General features: G+C 54.1%; 1 protein-coding gene across 2 annotated transcripts in view; it reads left to right on the top strand.

The window, feature by feature from the left end:
- Positions 1–5478: 5478 nt before the first annotated feature.
- Positions 5479–21193, top strand: part of CACNA1E (calcium voltage-gated channel subunit alpha1 E) — a 146350-nt gene continuing 130635 nt past the window's right edge. For both annotated transcript variants that reach the window (XM_052801159.1, XM_052801158.1), the window contains exon 1: positions 5479–5589. The gene's annotated coding sequence lies outside the window, so the exon portion shown is untranslated. The remainder of the gene's footprint in view (positions 5590–21193) is intronic.

The raw sequence follows: 21193 nt of genomic DNA, 5'->3' as shown, positions 1-21193 counted from the left end.
GCTTAAATCCAGGCGCCTGCAGTTGGAGAGGAGCAAAGCAAGGGTATGGGTCTCTGCGTGTGTTCCAGATGGCAGATACATTTTAAACACAAGAGGCGTAGTTATACCCTGGGTACTGAAGCAGAACAAGTGCCAGGAAAATACATGCTTCAGCTAAAAGATGGGAGTTTGGAAATTGAGAGTAGCTCTTGTTTTGTAACTGGAATATAAACTACAGGTCTGAGGTAGAGCAGCAGGCAGGGAGGGCAAAGGCATCTCCTCCGTGGGCTCAGCTTTCCCAGTGACAGGTTGGGACTGCTGCCTTTCTGGTCATTAACCTAATTGACAAAAATTGGCCAGAGCATCTGGGGAGGAATTTGCTGATATTTTTTTCTTGCAGTCTGCAGTAGCTGATGGGTAAATTAGGATTTTTTTATTTTTTTTTTTTTTTTCCCTAACAGAAGGCAAATTTAGTGTTTCTTGATCACCCCGTTCAGGGTGCAGCTTCCCTGTGATTCAGCTAGCCAGAAGTGTGGTCCTAAAAGGGAGAGGTCCATGCATTTGTCTGCCTCCCACCGCACTGTGTGATTTTTCTTTTTCTTTTGCAGCACAGTCTCGGAAGTTATGTTACTGAAAAGTTTTTTTTCCAGGGAGGATTGTCTGGTTTTGGGAAAGTTTAGTCTCACTTTACATAAACACCTGAAGATCTAGGCCATTTTTTTCCCCTTTCAGTCCTTGTTACAGTGTTCATATTATTGTGAGAGAGTAAATATCTTTAAAGATGTTTCAAGTTTCATGGGCTTTCCTGTTGTTAAACAGAAGCATGTATTTTGGCATATGCCCTCGAGAACAAACCTTAATGGGGGCATTGGTGCAGCATGGGGGTAGCATGTGCCATATACTGGAAGGTGCTTTTTTTTTTTTCACCCCGAGGCAGTTTCACAAGTTTCTGAGAGTTTACCAGCTGTGGAACTCATGCAGCAACTCTTACCCAATTTCTCTTCCCTATGGCAATTGCAACCTCCTCTCTACAGGAGAGCAGCATGTGCTCCCCATGGCGGTCCCTGGCTTTCTGGGTCCCTCCAGCTCTCACCACTCAATGGGACCCGCAGACAATTTGGCAGCTCACATATGTGCACTTCCAGCAGCTGTCCTCTGCTGGGTTGGAGGCTTTGCTAAATACACATGGCTCCTTTGTTTTTAAAGATGTCTTCAGCTGGCCTGTGCTTCCTGTCTTCTTGTCTCTTTAGCTCTGTTTAAAATATACACAGGCCTATTAAGTAGAAAAATACACAGATCAATTTGAAAGCGATGAGCATGAAACTCGAGAAATGAGGCATGTGTCTAACAAAACAAGGAGCTCCACTTTCTGACCCAGACTAGTCAACTTTACTGATGGCCCAGAGGGAGTGCAGAGTTGTACCACACCGTTAATCCCCCCAGGAAGCGGAGGGTGGATGATGTCCTCTTGCTGCAGCATCCCTGGGAGGGGAGGTGGTACCTGCATGGTGGTCCCTGATGTGCTGTGGGTCCTAAGCACAGGACAGACAGACAGATGTGGGACAAAAGCTGGGTGCTCTCTTGCCCCAGCACAGCCCTGAGCCTGTGCCAGGGAGGGCAGGCTGAGTTGCTGTGTTACCTGCAACACCATGGGCATTGCAGAAGGTGGAGGCAGAATAAGCTGGGTGGGGGGCATGGTGCAGGGCTGGACGTGGGGTGGTCTGCATCACCCCCAAAAAAGCTGCTGGTCCCCTTATGCTTGGCAGAAACCAGTGCAAAGCTATAGCCTGAACCAGCCACTGAGTGCTAAAAACCCAGGGCAGGAGCATACCTTGCAAGGGGTCCCTTCCCCTGTCTCAAAATGGGAGCTGCTTTATCCAGACCACCACATCAGTGTTTCTGACTTGCCCTCAAATCCCAGCAGCTCCCCAGCTGTCTATCCCGAAGCTTAAATAATCTTCACTAAGTTTGTTTGTTTTTTTTTTTTTTCCTAGTGTCTAAGCTGCAATTTACAGCCTATTACTTCTTGTCCTGTTCCCTGTGGGGATGCAGTGCAATTCATTCTCGCACCCTTCGTAGCAACCTTTTACATAATTGAAGACTGCTATCATGTCTCTTCTGCCTCCTGATTTTCAGACTAGACAAATCCAGTTCTTTCAGGCTTCCCCCCCCCAACAGGTTGTGTTTTGCTGTCCTTTGTATGCCTGCTTTGCTGCCCTCTGAACTGTCTCCAATTAGTCCACATCCAAAGTGTTTGTGGCTGTACATGTGGGAAGGAGGAGAAATCTAGTTAGGCTTTTCTGCTGCGTTGGAAGGAAAGCAATACTAAAAAGCTAGAGGTCCTTGGGGTTACTCCACACAGTGCTGCTATATGGGAATAAGAGGTTAGCCAACGAGCGGTGGAAATAGATTAAGTCCAGGGTAGTGTCTGCGAATGAAATGGTGCTGGGTTTGGGCAACGGGCTCAGGAGTCTCTGGGTGCTTCCACAAAGCTCAGGGTTGAGAAAAGTCAGATGCTCCTGGATGTAAAAGATGCTCATTTCTCTCTAGCTGGGCTTTGCAGTTCTGCATTTTTTTTTTTTTTTTTTGGCTCTCTTTCCAGCCAGTGCCTTGGGCTGCTAACCTGTACCCCAGGTGCTCGCCTTGCCTTCACACGCTTGCACGGCTGAGGGAGGCTCCTGCGAGCGAGCAAGCTTGCGGGGAGAGACGCCGGCAGGTGGGCGCCAGTGCCTCTGCTGCTCACTCCCCCGAGACAACAGCAGCTCATCGCTGGGATGTCGGCGCTGCTCCTGACGCCGTCTCTCCATATTTCATTCCTGTCTAGCTGGGTGGTGGGAGGAGGCGCTCGGCTTCATCTCCGCACCGATCAGGATTGTCTTTTCTTTCGGGATGGGGAAGCTGATCTGCATTCGTGTCTAATCATCCGTGGAACTGACAAAATTATTCATGTAACGAGTTCTTGGGGAGAGCCTCGCTTCTCCTCCCCCTCCGCTGCACTAGTGGGGAGCTGGGAGCAGGCTTGCCTGGGAAGGCAGAAGGGCTGTGGGGATGGGGAGGGGAGGTAGGTGATGAATGGTGAACCCCCAGAGTTCAATTACCCCCAGCTCCCACCATGAGCAGGTAACCATGGAGACATCTGAATCCAAGGCATCACCAAGTCCCCAAGTAACAACACATATATATTTAAATAAAGCCCCTGGGCTTGTCGCTGAGAAGCTGTCTTGGTGTGTTCAGGCTGGCTGCCATGCTGGCGTCGTCCAAGTTGCGGGGAGGCTGTGCAGGGCAGGATTTGGGGGCATCGTGCATGCAGGGCTGTGTGCGAGAGGGTGTCAAAACCGCTTCTCTGGGGGGCCAGAGGGATGTACTCTTATAGGGTGCATTTGCATCCCTACCAGTGCTAGCTTGTAGCAACATGGGAGAAATGGTGAGGAATGGGGTTGCTGATGTGTGTGTAGGGCCTCTGGCAGTGTTTTTTCCCTCCACACGTGCCAGGATGGCCTTGCTTGGGCTGGATTTGGGATTTTGGTGTACAATGTCCTGGCAGTTGGTTGAGGGATTCCTATGCATCCCAAAGAGGATGAGTATTGGCAAGTTTTCTCTGTGCCTCCTCCCTGAGGTGCTGGCAGAAGTGTGCTAGGGCAGGAGCACGCTCACGGAGCGTTTGAATGAACGGGAGTGCTGGAGGAGACGTTTAGATGAAGCACTCATCTCCAGGATTTTCTTCCCTTAGCTTCATTCAGATTTAGGGATGAAGGTTTTAAAGAGACAGCACCCAGGCCGGGTGGCACAAGCGGGCATCCCTGTGAGGGGGTGGCTGGGCACCTAGCTCTGCTGCTTCCTCAGCCCCAGGGGTGCCAGCAAGGCACTGCAGAGCTGTGCAATGTCTTGGTAAAGCAAAAGTAACATAATCTGTCCCCAAACAGTCTGGCGCCCTGGCTCTTTGGGGTGATGTGCACCCATGATGCCACTCATGGGTGCCCCATGTGGGTGAGGTACGTACTGGGGCAGGGGTTGTGTGCCATGCGGCAGCACATGCTGGGGCTCAGTGCAGGGGCGGCTTTGGGATAGCGTTAGCAACATTGCTAGCACCCAGCCCTGGAAGCTTCTGATGTCCAGGATGCTCTTGGGCACTGCCAAGTGGCACAGGTTTGCTGGGATGCTTTGCAGTGTGGTGGAGGGAAAGGAAAGAGCTGGAGGGGCATTGGAGTGTGGGGGTATCCTGCCTACCCAAAGAACCCCCTGGCCAAGGCTGCAGTGGGCTGTCTCCCAGAGAAGTCAGCAATGACAAGCTTTTGGGGACTCCTGTGCAAACCAGTTGGGCTCGTGCTGAGCTGTGCCATGCTAGGACTTCTCCCTGCACATGCTAAGGGGCGATATAAAAAGAGCTGTGTGCTGCCTTAATCCAGCAGCCCCTTGGCAGCATCACCGGGCAGCTGTGACAGTGCTGTGGGTCTCCTTGACTGAAATACAGAGAGCCTGTGTCACCTCTAGCTCCTCCATCCTGCATGTTCAGGTTCAGTTGTCCATGGGTGCTGCCCAGGGTGCCTGGGAAAGCAAAATGGAGCCCAGGCAGAAGCAGTGTGGAGGGACCTCTACAAACTGGGCTGCAAACTTGATTTAAGAGGAGGCCTTGAACGCAACCCCTTCCCACCGGCAGCCCGCAGATGCCGTGGAGTAGATCTCTGGCTGATCTGGAGGCCCATATACCTCCGTGTCCATCATCTCCACAGCTGCCCTTGTTTTGGCTCCTGGTTAAGGGGAGGCCTCGTATGGGAGAAGGGCAGGGAGTGCAGGGTTATATTTTGTGTGGATATGTGGTGGCTGGAAAACTCATGCTTGCTTTGTATGGGAAGAGCTGTGGAGGTCCCCGTGCCCCAGGAGCAAGGTGTGTGCGGAAAGGGGGAGACCAGGGCTGCAGAAGAGGGATTGGGGAGCACCAACACTGGCTGGTGGGGCAATGTGGGGGTCCTTTGCCACCAGTCCCCAGCCCCGGTGTGGGACCGAACTGGTCAAATTGAACCTGCTGAAGCAGGGTGCAGGTTTCTGGGTGCTGCTGCCGGGTGGGTGGCTGATCCTAGGGTGGCCAATCCCAGGGTGGCTGAGCTGGCCTGGGTGGGCAGAAATGTGGCTGTTTGCTCGGCTGTGCACCCCATCCTTCCCCCCCGGTGTGTGTGCAAGGGGGGTGGGGTGGGGGGTGTGCAAGGGGGGTGTGCCCGGACAGTTCCTGCTCTGTTTTGGTGGAGCTCGGCTCCTTCCCTCCTTTGTTATCCCCCGTCTGCCCCCTCTGCTATATGTGCGGGTTCCCTTTCTCCGATTGTCAGAAATTTCTTTTCCACTGTGTGGGCAGGAGACAGATTTTAACTGTCTCTATTTTCTCCTTTTTTTTTATTTCGCTTTATCCCCCCTCCCCCTTTCCTCTCATTTCTTCCTTCCTTCCCTGCTCCTCTTGTCTCTCCCTCCCTCCTTCCCCTCCCCTCCCCTCCCTCCCTCCCTTTCTCCCTCCCTCCCTCCCCCCGGCTCTTTTTCTCCCTTTCTATTACAAATAATGTCTCTGGAATAATATCCCGACCTCGCCCAGCTCTCCCGCAGGAGCCATGCCTCTGTTTCCAGGTAAGCGGTGGCCAGCGGGGCTGCTGGCCCTGGGGAACTCCCACTCGCTTTCCCAAAGTAGACAAACGCTGTCGCCGTGGGGACATCGTGTCCTCCCCCCACGCTGCTACCTGTTGGGGACAGCCGGGAGACGGCAGTCCCCGCCAGCTGGGACTGTCTCCCTCCTCCTCCTCCTCCTCCTCTCTTTGAGGGATTCGGTCTCGGTGGACATCTCCTCCCCTCCCTTCTCCGGCGGCTTTTGTCTCATCCTGGCCGCCGGGGATGCGCTGAGCTCCGGGCTCGCGTTGCGCCGTCTCTTCGGGGAAGGAGGAGGACGGGGGGAAGGAGCCGGCGGCAGGTAGCGGAGAGAAGGGGCTGTGGCCCCCTGGGGGTACTGGGGGGGGCGGAGGGGCTCTTCTCCCCGCACGGGAGGATGGAGGTACGCTTTGGAAGGGGACCCCAAGTTTGAAGCGCGACTCCCCGTTTTGCTCCTTCCTGAGGGTTTCTCGGCGGCTGGGGCTCGGCCGTGCCTGGGAAAGCAGCTCTGCTCTGACAAAGTTTTTATTAAGGTAGCCTAGGAGCGGCGGGAGCCTCGGCGTTCCCCTTAAGGTGGTTCGCCGGCTGAGGAAGGGGGGTTGGGGGCGGCCGGAGGGGCCCCCAGGCAGCGCGGCCGGGCTGCGGCTCCGGGGCTGGGCTCCGCTGGTGGGGCTGGGGGTCCCGCTGCCCTCGGGAAAGAGCGGGGGTGTGTGTGTGTGTGTGTCTGTGTCTGTGCTGGGGGGCTGCCCTGCCTTGTGCCCCAGGTGGGGTGGGGGAAGCCGGGTCGGGGGCGTAAGCCCCCCTCTCTTCCCCTGTGTCAGGCACCTGAGAGCTTTGGGTGCCCTGGAGAGCCCTTGCTCGGGCGCCAGGGGCAGCGGTGGTGTCCCGTGGTGGGCTAGTTCAGCTCCAGTCCCCCTCTGCCAGCCCGAGGCCTCCCAAATGTACAGGGTCTCCTCTCTTCCCGGGAGAGCGCAGGCTGCGTGGGTGCCCCTGGCAGCCTCCCCTGCAATGCCCTGGGCACCCAGCGTTTCGTGTTGTCTCCCTGCACCCAGTCCCCACTTTCTGTGGGTCTGGGTGCCACTCCTAAGTTTGGTCCCTGCCTGGGTGTTGCTGATGGCAGTGATGAATGAGTGGTCCCCAAAATCAGGGTTTGTTTGCCTTGTTCCTGCAGCTCTCCCAGCTGCTCTTGCATTGCAGAATGTGTGTGTGTGTCGGTGCTTGTGGCTCCTGCTGGTGCTCTGCAAGGCTGGAGGGGGGCCGGGGATAACTCTCTCCCACGATCCTGAACAGACGAGTGCTACTTGCACCCCGGACCACCCTGCCTTCCCCCATGGGCTGCATCCCCCTGGTTGGGTGATCTCATCCCGCTCATGGCGTTGAAGCGAAGCCTGGCTTGGCCCATGCTGCAGATGGGGAGGTCTGGGCTCAGGATGCCGTGGGATGTGGTGACACTCTCGGCTGGTCTGGATCCATGGCCAGGGCTGTTTGGCAGATGAGGCACAGCATTACGGAAGGTACTGTCAGCGAGATGAGACACACGTTCACAGCCTTGGCTGCTGCTGCTGGCATCTTTGGCAAGACTGGGGCATAGCTACCACCCGTTGAGTAATTAGAAACTGAGTGCCATCCACATGAGAGTGTCTTCTGGAGGGGTTGCCTCCAGCTCCTTCTCCCCAAAACGTTTGTGCAGCATTGCTGGCACATAGCAGCAGCGGGGTGCCAAGGAATTGAGGACTGGGGTCCCTCCAGTTGGCTTTTGTGGGGATCTCTCTGCAAAGTGGCTTTCCAGTGGTACAGCACAGGCAGGCATGGCAGACCCGCAAGGCAGGTCTCAGCACTGGTATGGCAGGAGGGCTGCGCTCTCCTGGATGTGTGTCTACAGGTTTGGGAGGTGGAGGAGATGGTTGTGGCAGCAGCCTGTCCCCTGGCACCAAGCTCCCCTCTGGTCTCTGCTTCTGCCTGGCTGTTTCGTTGCTCCTCAGTGGTCCTGAAGTACCTGGAAAGTTTGTTTGCTGTTGTTCAGGATGCATTTGCATCCCTTGAGCACCTGAGGGTTTCCTCCTCCTCTGCTGTCACACAGGGCAGCGTAAGACTTTCCCCATTGAAAAGCTGAGTGAGCTTGTTGCACCTGGGCATCTATTTTGGACAGGCAACAGGTTGATGCTGAGGTGCAGAGTCTCCCTCAGGTTTACCCATGCTGCCGAGAGCACTGATGATCTGAGCATGTGTGTGGGGATCTCCTGCCTGGTGGTGCCTCAGACCCCCTGCGAACAGGACTGTCCCTGTGGCCGTGTGAGGCTGAAGCCCCCCGCGCCCCATCCCCGGTGTGGTTGAGTCAATGCACCCACCCACTGCATCCAGTGCGTGAGTCACAGGCTTTTCATATGCTGGTGTGAATCACTCACAGCCACACTGATGACTTTAGTGACAGCTGAAAAGAGGAAACAATCCCCCCACCTCTCCCCCATCACCACTACTGCTGCCACTGGGCTCCTTGCTCACAGTGACCCAAGAAAACTTCTGTGAGTGGCACCCTGGTGATGGCAGCTGGAGTTTTTGCTGACTTTGTGCATCCGTGGTTGGGCTGATCCATGGATGCCACCGAGGATGCTCATGGCTGAAATGGATGGGTGGACACTGGGGCGATGCAGCCTGGAGGAAGGCTCTTCTGCCTTGGTGCTAAGGGGGCTCTGCTTGCTAGATTGGGGTGAGCCTGGTGGTGTGCTGAGCCACCCCTTGGTTCTTCCCTCAGGGCAAGGGTGCATTTTGGGACAGTTTTCCCAAGGTTGTTCCACTTTCCACCTCTGTCTTTCTGGGGACCACATGTGGAGATCTGGAGGCCCGTCCAGGCAACCTGCTCTTCCCTCTCCCCCAGCCTGCTGGGGTGCAGCAGGACTGTCTGATCCCCAGCGCGAGCAGCTGGTGATGAGCAAGAGCTGTCAGGAAAAAAGCCAGATCCCCCCCCATGGCTTCAGCTGCTCCTCTCCCCGGTGCTGCTGGCTGGCAGATGGTTGTGGCCAGCAGCTCGGCTGGTGGCTGGGATGCTCTTTGCTCCCCTGCCAGAAGCTGAGGCTGTGTCTCTGCTGGCCCTCCTGGGGCCGGAGGTGACTGTTTTAACACAGGGAAGATGCTTGATAATTAACCTCCCCAGGGCTCGCCGTCTGTCGCCTTCCTGGCTCTGCTGGAGAGAGCCCAAAGCAGGGAGCTGGAAGAGGCTGGGGGCACTGCCTGCTCGGGCAGGGGAGCAGGGCAATCCTGCATCCCTCACCACCAGGTACAGGCTCACTAGGAATTAGTGGAGCATCCCTGTGTCCCCACTCAAGCAGTGCAGTTGGGGTAGGGGGATATTAAATAAATCCAGTGCCTCGCACCTCTGCAGAGCTGCAGGGAAGGCACAGGCGAGGAGCGGATCGCACAGGCTTCCCGGGCGCCTTCCAGGTCCCAGCCTGCCCCTTGGCCGTCTCCCGCATCTTTCCCCTGACGCTTTGCTTTATTACTGCCTGTTGCTTTTGCAAAAGCTCTTCCTGCCCCTCCCTCCTGGTGCAGGCTCCCCACCAGCATGTCCCCTCCTTCCTTCCCGCTCCCTGCGGCTGAAATGAAGTGCTGGAGTATTTCAGGGATGTCAAAACATACCATTAGTCACAGCCGTGAGGCCTCGTGCCTGGGGAGAGGCTGCTGAGCTCTCCGTCAGGCTGAGGAATGAGCAGGGCGGGCAGGAGCTGGAGGATCGGGGGCGAAGGCTCGGCAGCAGCCCGGCAAAGGCTTTGGGGTTTCTCCCTTTCTGCTATCTCTGGCATCATCCTGACTTTGCTCTGAGCAGCAGCTTGGATCGGAGCTTCCCTGGCATCAATTATTCAACAATTCCTCCGTGATGTTGAGATGCGACACCTGCAAAATGAGGGGCTGGGTCCCCCCTGCTTTGCTGGAGGGTTCTCCCTAAAAATACTATGCCAAGGCCAAGGGGACCCTCCAACTGTGTCCAGCTCCTGTGTTAGTTATTGGCTCAGAAAGGACGTTTTCCTCCTCTTCAGCACAGGGAGGTGTTGCCTTTAATGCTTTCCATGCTGGGTTACATGTCCCCTACCTCAGAGGCCACCCCTTGTGGATTTAAATCAAATATTGGGTTTCCCAGGCAGTTTTTAAAGCGAGGCAGCACAGGTACTGAAAAACCTGCTTGCCACAGAGGCGCAGAGCCCTGTTGCCCTGCTCACCATCCACAAGTTCCTGTGCTTCCCAGCCTGGCTCAGATTTGTTCTTCTATTTCTTTGATACCAAATTACTTCATTTAATGAGCAGGGAATGGGGGATACTGTTAAAAACACACTGAGCTCCTGGTATAGAGCACCTGTGTGATGGCATGGGCAAGATGCTGGAGCCTGATTTCTGCTTCCCTTGCTTAGCCAGGTGGCAGAAAACTCAAAAGTTGTCAAGCTCCCTGTGGAAGGGGTTTGAGCTTCCTCTCCTCCTGTGATTCTCTGAGGACTGCTGCCTATAAATAAGCACCAAACCAGCCAGAAAGGTGCCTTAAAGCATGGAGGTGTAGGCAGGCCTGGGTGATGATGAGCCTTACCCCTGCGAGCAGATCCCTGGAGAGGGCCAATTAAGCTGTGGCTAATATTTTTATGAAGCTTTCTGGTTCAGCAAAGCATTTGCATTTCCCCTGCCTTGTTTTTCCAAGCTGCAAGGCAGAAGGTGGGCTTTAACTCATTGTTACCCTGGGTGCGGTGAGGGGTCCATCTGTTTTGTGCCATCCAAGTGGGACCAGTGCGAGTGCTTTTAGGAAATTGGTCCACGCTGGGCAGCTTGTTTGATGTTGACCCATTCTTAAGGCAACATGCGTGACTTTTAGGGATGGGTGCTGGAGGGTGAAGGGCTCTGTGCAATGTGGCGTCGTTAACAAAGAGCCCTGGCGAGCGTGCCTGCTCCCCAAAACCAGGGCAGCATACAGGCAGGCTGCCTGTGCCGCCCTGCCTGCCGCAGGGGTGCGAGTCTCGCTGGGAGTGGTGGTTCATATGGTGGGAGCATGTGGGCACAGCTCCAGAGAGAAACCCCAGCTCCGGTCTGCGCTCAGGGCATGGATCCAATCCCTGCGGCGGGTGGGAAAAATGCAAGCTTCTCCCCTCCAGCCCTACGGCATCTGCTCTGCAATGCCGGCATGCGTTTGCTGAGGCTTCCCGAGCAGGGCTGGAAAATAAGACCCAGTTTAAAATTAAGCAAACTGGGTCCTTCAAGGAAAGAAGCACCTCCTCTGCATGTTTCCGTGACCTGGATGAGCCCTGTGGTGGGCCAAGGTGGCTACTTCCAAGCTGGCTGTGTGGTGAGTTTTAATTGAAATCTTGTGTGCTGACTGTGCCTGAGAAAATCAGGCTGTAACTAATGGGAGTTGCTCAAGATGGTGGCTAATTACCATGATTAACTGAGCAACAGTTTGGGTGACTCTTCCTCCTGCTCTACACTCTGCCAATCATTCCAGCCCCCGGGGAGCGGCTGCAGCAGCCGGGGCAGGATGGCACCCTGCTTCCCCGGGGGCTCAGGGAGGAGGGTGGGAGATGGTGCACAGCCCCCTGGCAGCGGGGCGGTCTGTCTGGCCATTGCTGCTGCTCTGCTTTCTGTATAAATAGGGTTTTTGCTCTCTGGAGGCAGCTGGTGAAGGGGGCATCCGTGCTGTGGGCATGGCTGGAGCTGGGACCTCTCCCGAGGAGTGATACGGGGTGAGAAACTCCGTCTTAAAAGTGTGAGTTGAGGTGTGAGGGACATGCTGGGAAATGGGGTCCAGCCCTTGAGTTTTCCTCATCCTGTCCTCCTCTGCAGGATTCTTCCGTCTTGTTGGGTCCCCCCTTCATTTCTGCCACATCAGACAACAGCTTTGGCTGTTTGATCAGCAGCTTACTAAGCAACCTTAAAAAAAACCTGTTTACAAAACACATCTCTGCTGATGCTAAGTGAGTCTGGTTCTGTGGGCTGCTGCTCTCCGGCTCTGCTCAAAATGTGTCACTTGCACCGATGGTTATTTTTAGAGCCAAGGTTTGCAAAATGCAAAGGCTGGGCAGGTTTTTCCAGGGTGCCAGATTCCTGGGAGGAGGAAGCAGGGACCAGGGTGGTCTCTCGCTCTGTTGCCAGTGCATGGCGACTGCCGCTTTCACCAGCGTCCTCTGGCGAGATGATGCTCACATGGCTTTTTCCGTCTACATGAGGATTTATAAATCCTTTATGTGCCTTTCTTCTGGTCCTCCTTGCTTTGTGTTCAGTCATATTCCTGCCTCCCTACTCCATCTTTGGTGGCTGGTGCTTCCCTGGAGGCTGCTCCAGGTCCCTGGTCTCTCTGCCCCTCTCCTTGCCTGCACCTCTTGTGTTTCTGCTCCAGGCATCGAGGACACTGCCTGCTGCTGCCTGCTCTGCTGGTGATGTGAGCTCAGGCTGGGCCAGGGTGAATGTTTGGGTGCAAACAGCCAGGGAGGCAGTGGGAAGGAGTTGGAGGAGATGGGGAGTGCAGCCCCTCTGCTCCCTGGGGCAGCTGGGCTGTCTCCAAGTTCAGTGTCGGGATGGAAAGGCAGCAGGAATGGGTTGGATGTTGGCCCTGCTCCCTCCCCAGCTGCTCTGGGGCTGGATGGGTGCAGTTGACCCTGTGCTTATGGGGCCCAGCAGCTGTGGGAAGCTGGTCCTGGCAGGAGAGCATTGCTTCATCCACGTTCACCTTCACGCTTGTCTGTGCATCTCCTCTACACCCTTCCAACCTGCTTCTGACCCAGGCTGGAAAGCCATCGATCTTGCACCCTAAACCCTAATCCCAGCCTACTGCCTGGCCTCTCGTAAACCCTCTCTTGCTTGCTTGGTAGCTCCTGGGGCAGGAGCTGGCGTGGGGAGCGGGGCTGGGCCCCTCTCCAGCATCAAAAGTGCCGCTGGGTCTTGAAGCACTTTGTGATCGGAGGGCAGTGTCACGGGGGAACGTGGGATGCCCTTGAATGTCTTCTCATGTGTTGGGGTGATGCTGAGCAAGGAAGGGAGGAAGACAGCTCCTCGTGGTGCACCTTTGTGGCCCAGGGAGTCCACGGGCATCCTGCGCATCGGACCAATGCATCGCAGTGCGGTCTGGTGGCCATGCACAGGGGCTCCCCTGGCCTCAGAGACAGCAGTTTGGTTGAAGTTGAAATGCTTCTGTGGAGTGAAGCTGGTTTGCATCAGGCAAATTCACGAGAACAAGAAAGAGGGGTAAAGAGAGGGTGGAAGCTTTGAAAACACCTGAATTTAATGTCACATGTTGGAATAGGAAGTTGAAGGTTTGAAGGCTTTAGGTTTGAAAGCCATTTTTAAAATCTGGTAGTGTTTTTCTTCTGGTGGATGTGATATAAAAAGCAAAATTGAAATGAAGTGTGTCTGGTGTGTTGGAGTAGACAGCAGTTTCCACCAGCTACAAGTGACTTTTTTTCTCGCTGCACCCCCCCCCCCCCCCCCCTTTGGCACTTTTTTCCCCAGCAGCTTCTGTAGTCGATGCTTTCTCTGTCTCTCCTGCCCCATGCGTGGCTCCCCCCCGGCACCATGGGCTGGCAGCGCTCACTGTGTGTTATTAAAGGTCTGGAAGGGAGAATTTCTCACTCTGCTGCAGGATTTTACCCTTCTCCTAATAAGTTATGGCAATGCACAAATATTAGCCTTAGTCCTTGCTCTTGTGCAGGACCTTTAGAGAGGTGTTGCTCTTCTCCCAGCACCACATAGCCAGATTACAGCTGGACCTGGAGCTGGGCAGTGGGGATGCTGCAGCTTGCGCTGCCTGCTTTCTTTTCCAGTGCCTGTTTCCAGCCAAGCGCCAAAACTTACTCAGTCATTCTCATGTCTCACTCGATTTACTTGTGACTGTCGTGACTTTGTTTTAGTCACTTTATCTGTTTTGCTCGTGCAGAAAGCTGTTAGTGTTGCTGGGAGGGTTTATTAGCCTCAAAGCTGTCACCTGTTTCCTACTTGTTATTCCAGGTAGTTAATTTCTTCCTGCTTCTTGAGAGCTGGAGCTTGTTTTCCCTGTGATTCCCTTCAGAGGAAGGCAGTTTTCCAGTCTCTGCCCTGGAGAAGGCTGCTGGGTGATGGAGAGGGCTTTGGTGTGCCTGGGGATGGGGCTGCGATTCAGACCCACTGCTATCCATTGTTGGGATTTCTGGGTGACTTGAGCTCGTTCGGAGCAAACACTGCAATCTGAATTAATGTTTTAATTATCTCGGCCTCTTCCCCAAAGGCTGTTCTCTTTTGTTTTTAATTTTGGAAAGTTCTCATATGCAATCTCGCTCTTCTCCTCCTCCTATCGTGCGTACCGTGCAGCTCACCCTAGGAAGCGAGCCGAAGGTGTGGATGCTTTCCCTGACATAAAACACGAACCACTGCTGGGGGCTGCGGAGCCACTCCCGGAGAACAGGCGGGTAGCTCGGGCACTGATCCCACCGGGGCTCCTGCCGCAGCCTCCGCACGCCAAAACAGGCGAGTTTCTTGGCCCAGGCTTTCAGAAGAGGCGTTGGGTAATGAGATGGGGAGCTCCTGCATTGTGGATCTCCTAAAGCAGCTTCTCCCAGGGGTGCAGGTGGTGGAAGAGAGCGTGATGCTTTAACCTGAGCATCTTGAAGGCGTTACCAGCTACTTTCGTAAGGGTGGACCTTTGTATGCATTAGATCTGTAACTGCGAGGGGTGAGGGTGCTGCTGGGGTGCTCTGTGACCTGGGGAATGGCATGCAGGGTGCAGAGGATGGGGGCAATTCCTGGGGCTGGTGAACACTGTCACTTCTGCACCGAAGTGAGGAGGGGGGTCAGTTCTCAGCAGCACTGTGCTTCCTCTGCTGGGGAGGGACATGGACAGGGGAGAGGGCTCTGGGGCACTGCTGCTTGTTTCTCTGTGCCTGGAAGACGGGGAGGAAGGAAAGCACGTGTGCGTACATGTATGTGTGATACTCCAGCCCTGTCATCTTCAGAGGAGTATTCTACCTGCAGTGCCAGTGGAGGAGAGCTGGGGTGAGGCGATGAGAAGAAAGGTGGAAGCTGCTCTGTTGGATCAAATATGTATTTTATTAATAAAAGGCTTATGCTGTGATTGGAGCGCCCTGCAGCAGGAGCAGTGTCGTGTCAAAGTGAGGATTTAAATGCTTTAAAAAAACCTGAGATGGACAGATATGAGAGAGCAACTTATGGTGTTTTCATCTCATTCTCTTATTTATCAGTTCCCTTAATAATTCAGTCTGGTGGGGGTTTTGGGGTCTTTTTTTTTTTTTTTTTTTTTTTAACATTAGAGGAGACCAGACTTGGCAAATAAGTGAAATGTGGCTCTTGGAGCTACACAGTAAGCACTTGAGACTTCACAGTTCTCCCTTCTAGGCGATATTGGATTCTTGCTATTAGAAAACGAGTACCCTGCAGCAGGAACTGATCAACCCGTCTCATGTTCTTGTAGCACATTGATATTAATGTTGCTTTATGGGATTGCATTGCAAAATGCTTACATCTGCCCAGGTGAAGCTGCTTTGCTGTGGTGATCTAACTTGCACTGGCATAATGTGGTGGGAAGGACTCTTGGTTCACAAGTGCAAATGGAGGTCTCATCTGCATGGTGATATTCAGGTGTGTAAAATGAGGATTGAGGGAGATCTTTGAGTGTCGACCTTCACATCCCCTGCCTTGACATGGGGCTCCTCTGACTGAAGCTGGACTGGGTGGATGTAGTCAACAGAAATAGGTGCTACCCGCGTGATGCTGGCACCTTCGTGCACGTCCTGCACCGCTGCCATTAAATCACTGGGGCTGCCGGCAGCTATTGCTGTGCATCACTGGGAGGAGAAGACAAATAACCTCCCTCGAGCTGTGCGTGGTTCCCAGCACAATATATAAAAGCTGTCTTGAGGAGTGTTTAATGTGTTTCCAAAGGGCTGGGGTGTATGGGTGGAGGAAAAGGTCTTCTTGCATGCTGGTTGCATTAGATGTCTTGGATTTTAGCTCCTCTTCTTCGCTTTTTTTTGGGGACTCTAGTTTTGTGGATTCAAGGGTTGAATGCTGCAGGCTCTGGGCTGCTCTATCTTGCTGTTTCCTCCAGCAAAGGAGATGCAAACATTGCATTGGGATATAGAAACATGTAAAAAATATTGATTTGTGATTAAAAAAAAAAAAAAAAAAGCTGAAGACCATTAGTTCTTCTTGTATTCACATTTTTAGGTCTGTCTCTGCTTTCAGAAACTTCTGGGCCAAAGAGGGAGGGGAGGGAGGGCTGGAAGGGACTTGTGGTGCGGTCCTGTTTTGGCTGGGGAGCAGTTTATTCTGGTGGCCTCTCAGTGGTGCTTGGTGTGGTTGAGGATGCTCTTGCCTCTATTTTGTCATCTTGATGGCAAACAACTGTACTTCTTCCCATCTTTTCTCCAAACTCATGGTTTTCTAGATTGTGCTTGGTTTCTGCACTCTTCAGTACATCAGCATCTTCCTTGCTGTTTTTTCCCTGAGGCGTCTGGCTGGGGTTGCTTTGGGGATTGTCACACACTGCAGGATTGCATCTCTGTAGCAGGGTGCATGGGGTTGGGCCAGCCCTTCCTCTTGAGTGAGCTGAATTTTCCCTGATTTCCTGTCTCCAGGCCCCAGGGTTTTCAAAAAGAACCTAAACATCATTAGTTTTGCAGGATCCCTCAGGCACACAGCAGTGGATTGGGATGGCAGCCTGTCCCTGGCTCTGTGGGGTGGGGAACCTGGGAGCTGAGCTTTGGTCGGAGCACCCCTGCACTGGGGCTGGACCGGTTCGGATGCTGCAGCTGGGGTGGAGCAGGGTGGTGGGTGGCACCACTGTGACCCTCTCCCAGCCTGGGATGGATGGTGCACGCCGGCGGGGATGGGTGGGCGAGACGCATGAAGAAACCCTGTGAGGAAGAGGGGGGAGAGCTTGCTCCAGCCAAACCGCTGCGGCTCGGCCACCCACTCGTGTGTGCCTGTGCTGCTGGGGGGCCGCCTCCCTCCCCGGTGCGGGACGGGGTGTTAGTCATACGCCGCTGGTGTTAGTCACGTCGGGAAGCACGCCGGGGCCAAGGTGGTGACGCCCGTGTGAGCTTGGAGAGTCATAGGTAGAGCCTATTTTTAACAAGGATAGCTTTGGATCCAGAGGGGATTTATCGGTCCCGGTGTGGCAGCTGGCACAAGGTCTCAGGAAGCCACGATGGTTGGATGAGCCATGGCAGGAGCTGCAGGAGATGTGGGTGGTGCAGCACGAGGTGAGCATCTGTGGGCTTTCCTCTCCTGCACCTCGTGAGTGTGCCAGGGCCATGCTGCAGCCTTGAGGCTGGCTGGGGTGAGGGGCTTGCTGCCCAAGGCTTTCCTGAATGGAAAACTTATAGCTGGGTTGGAGCTGACCTGGGGATGCTGAGGAGCATCAGTAGCTCCACACAGGTTTGGCTGGTGGGTTTGAGCCCCTTGTTCGCTGCCACGCACTGCTGTGACCGGGTGCTTGGCACAGGAGTGGGTCTGAGCCCTGTGCATCCCTGCACGTCACCTTGGGGGCATGCAGCGGTCCCCGGGGTGAAGCACAGCAGCAAGGATGGGTGAAATCCAGCCAGGTCCTGCTGGCTTTAGGGTAATTCCTTATCCCTCCTGCCAGCCCTGGGTAAGTCCCTTTAGGTGACAGCCTGGTGGCTGCACTCTTGCCACTCTCCCCAGGCAGCATGGGGCTGGCCCGTGTTCCTGTGACCTGCTTGGACCTGAGGATGAAGGTGCAGGTTTTACTTCTTAAGTAACAAGCTGCTGAAGTGGATGCTGAATATGAAAGCAGCAGCAAGAGACCATGGTTAGTGTCCTTTTGAAAGGAAACACAATAGCAATCTGTTATGGAAGGTGGGTTTTTTTTTATTTTCCCTTCTTCCTTTTGACTTAATAATTTGGCATTTGCAGTGCGGGGAGTTTCTGGGAGATGGCATGAGGCTTCTTCTACTGTGGTGGGGTTTTTTTCCCCTTGCTACAGTAGCTTTAGAAATTTACCATCACTGCTCTGGTTTTGGGCTTTTTTTTTCCCCCTGGCATATGGAAGTAGCAAGCTTGGAATAAATGTGATCCGTTAGCCGTTTCAAGCAGGCTGTACATACATGGTGTTCCATGTCTTGCAGCAGACTGGGATTTTTAGAAATGCTCTGTATTGGCCTCACGTTAAAGCTCCTGTGGGCTGCGGAGAGCGCCCGAGCCTCTTTAGAGGATGCATTGCTTGGTGTGTAGCATCCTTGGTCAAAACCTACTTGGGGGGTTAGGCTGTGCAGTGGGGTCTGTGCCCATAGCTCTGCTTCCTGGGCTCCAGATGTGCTGGGCCACATCCAGACCAAGTTTCCCACCATAGCCATGCGCTTAGCGCTGTGGTCCTCATCCAAATCGCTTGCTTTGATCTTCAAATGGAATGGGAAAGCCTGTAGGTGAAAGAAACTTGACCCAGAGACATTGGCTCAGCTCCCAGCCATTTGCTGGGCAGCGTGGGAGACCCCCAGCTCTTGGCAGCGGGGTGAATGCCTGGGCTTGCTCTTGGACCCGCACCAGGCTATAGGTGATTCAACACTTTGGCTGGCAAGAGCCTAAAACCACTGTGGACTATTCTTGCCTCCAAGAAGTTTCTTCAGAGGGGTAACTTGGGTGCTGAGGCTGTGCTGAGTCTCGTGTCTAGAAGTCCCTCGGTGGCTGCGTGTGATCTGCAGCCAACCTTGCATCCCCAATGCCACAGGGATGCTGACTGCTTGGAATGTTCTCCACAGACGGCTTGACGATTTCTTTGTGCACTTGCTTGTGTTAACAAGCTTTGCTGCTGAATTTCCGAGGCCAGGTTTTCTGTGCAAAATAAAAATGAGCATGGTGGAAATGAGCCACAGGGGTGAGCAGGGAGGGGTAGCTCGGGGAGGGGTGTGGGTGCTCCAGCAGGCTGACCCGCAGTCAGCGCTGGGTGATGCAGGGTGTCTTGGAAGGCGCAGGAAGGGTGAATACCGGGAGCGCTGCAGATGTGTATCGCCAGCAAGTGGCTCATCTTGCACAGGGCGAGATGCAGTCTGTGTGTGCAAGGATGGGGAGATGTCCTGAGGGTGTGTGGGATGTGCCTGGGAGGCGGCTCATTTGTGGGGTGTCTGTGCTGGTCTGCACTCGGCCACAAAAGGGGATGGCCCACCTGTAGGAGTAGTTTTGGCTTGAAGGTGCTCAGTGTTTTGGCTCAAGAGTGTTTTTGAAGGAGGGATGGGGCAGGTTTATGTCTTGGTGTCCAACTGCTGCTTCCTCAATGAGGGATTGTGTCCTAACACAGGAAGGGCAGGGGAAGAGGCAACAGCAAAGAGCTGGACACAAAAAACTTCTTCCTCCCCGTCAGGGTGCTAGAGTTGTTTCACCTGGAGGCTTTAGGCAAGAAAAAGGACCAGGACAGACCAGTTGCCTTCACGTATTTTCCTGGACCCCGGTGAAGATTATGACTTGAGCATCACTTGCAGAGGGGGTGACAAGCTGAGCGTTGTGTGCTGAGGGTGGTAGTGCTGGATAGCTGTGGGCCAGAGCCTGCGAGCAGCTCTTGGAGCTGGGGGAGGCCAGAAGCTTGGTCCTGGCAGGCACTGCTTTAGGGGAAGCCTTGGTTTTGCTGGAGGGCCCAGGTCCTGACTGCAGTGCTGACCCCTGTGGAAGATACACTGGGTGCTCTCTGAGACGGAGGATCCCATCTGGATGCTCACAGGCTTTAAGCATCTTCTGTTTTCAGCTGGGGACTGTAATAACTTGCTGGCCCTGTTTGCAGGGGCTGTCTGACCTGTTGTGCTCAGAGGGAACAGTGTAAAACCCAAGGAAGCACGAATGTTGTATTCCCAGATGGGGATTCTGCGCTACTGTGTAGTGTGATGGGGTTTTAATACAGCCCCAGAAAGACCAACAGGCACTGGAAGAAGGCTGGAGCCCTTTGAAGCAGTTCTGTTGGCAGCTAACACAAAAAAGGTTTAAACCAAGAAAATGACTTGGTCTAAATTCTAAATGTTGTATGGGAGTCATGTGTCAGCTCCAGCCTGGGAAGGGTGGATGTGTCAGTGTGGTACCCTCCTGGGAGGGATGAATTTTCGTTGCTGCCACTTGCAGGGATGGAGACAGGGGGCTGGGGACCATGAAGGATGATTTCCTGGATTGCTCCAGCTTGCTCGAATGTCTTGCCAGTGCTCTGAAGCCTGCTGGCAGACAGTGGATGGCTGGCATGGGAAAATCAATGGCAAACTATTTAGGAAGGAGCAAGTGGGCAATAGGAGAGAAGGGGGAGTGATGCTGCTAGAAATAGCACTGTCTCTTTCCGAGTTGCTGAGGCTCTGAAAGCAAATGGTCTCCGCTGGTGTCCAGCATGAGCGTGCACGGGGAGCTGGTGGTCAGGGGGAGCAGTGCCGAATTACATGGCAGCACTGGATGGCTGTGCCGTGCTGGAGGAGAAACCCCCAGGCGGCTGCAGGCTGAGTGACATATGCCAGCAGTCTCGCGCTGCTGGTCCTCAGCCATCCTCGAGATGTCTAAAAATTACAGATGGCAGTTTCCTAGTGTAAAAAGAGCTGCGTGCCACCCGTGGAAGAGCCTCGTCTGCCGTCCTGGAGACAAGAGAGGGACGGATGGGGGGGCTACTGATTAGCAGCCGCTTGCGCGCTGTTGCAACGTGATTGCTGATGTTTGCAAATATGGTAAAGTCCAAGCTCCAAGCACACACGCTGCTGTAAAAGGGCCAATTTCATAATAGAGTTATGAGCTAATTCAGCTGTTGGGCATCGTTTCAGTAGGGAGATGGGGCTGACAAGTGAAGCAGTCAGCTTGGGGCAGAGCAAAGCTACTTCTAGCTCTGTGCCTGGTCTGGCTGCTCAGCCAGGACTGCAGAGGATGCTGGGCTGGACTGGTGTGCATCTTAAGAAATAGAAGGAATGGTGTAAGAAATAGGATATACATTGCTCTTTCCCTGCTGGACCTTCCCAGGCTCTGGCTATCGGCAGCGCAGAGCTTGGCAATTGCAGCTAGGCTGTTATTCCTGGCTGTGCCTGCCCTTCTCTCCTCTACAAATTAGTCTCATCCTTATTTTGAGCTCATTTGCACCGCGCTTAAGTGTCCCACAAAGCGGCTATCTGGCAGGAAGGTTGCTTTGGTGTAAATTATTCCCAGTAATGTGCTTCAGAGGGATGAAACAGCAGCGATGAAATAACGCCACAAATAAAGAGAAGGGGAGGCAATTGCAGTATTAACAGCCCGATGCCAGCAATTGTAGCAATTGTAAAAGAAGGGAAAGCAGAGCTGGGTGAGCTCTTGTTGAAAGAAGAAACATTTTGAGGAGGAGAGGGAGCCTGACGATAAGGCGGTGGTTTTGATCCCAAAGGGAGGTGCTGGAATTGCTGGTGCTAAGGACGCAAGGCAGACTGTGGGTGATAAGCACCGTTGTTGCTGAGGTTTGAAGGGAGAATTGGCACCGGGGTGGGGGGTAAAGCTGCATTGCTGGAGAGGGAGGAGGCTACTGACGGTGGCTGGGGTCCAGCTGGGCGTATCTGAAAGAGCAGCACCTAAAAAAATGTTGTGCTCTGTGCCTGTCCTCTCGGCTCGATGGTTTCCAGAAGCACTAATCTTTCACTTG

This window comes from Harpia harpyja, chromosome 11 (genome assembly GCF_026419915.1).
Source record: "Harpia harpyja isolate bHarHar1 chromosome 11, bHarHar1 primary haplotype, whole genome shotgun sequence".
Classification (NCBI taxonomy): domain Eukaryota; kingdom Metazoa; phylum Chordata; class Aves; order Accipitriformes; family Accipitridae; genus Harpia; species Harpia harpyja.
This window is presented reverse-complemented; position numbering and strand designations above follow the sequence as displayed.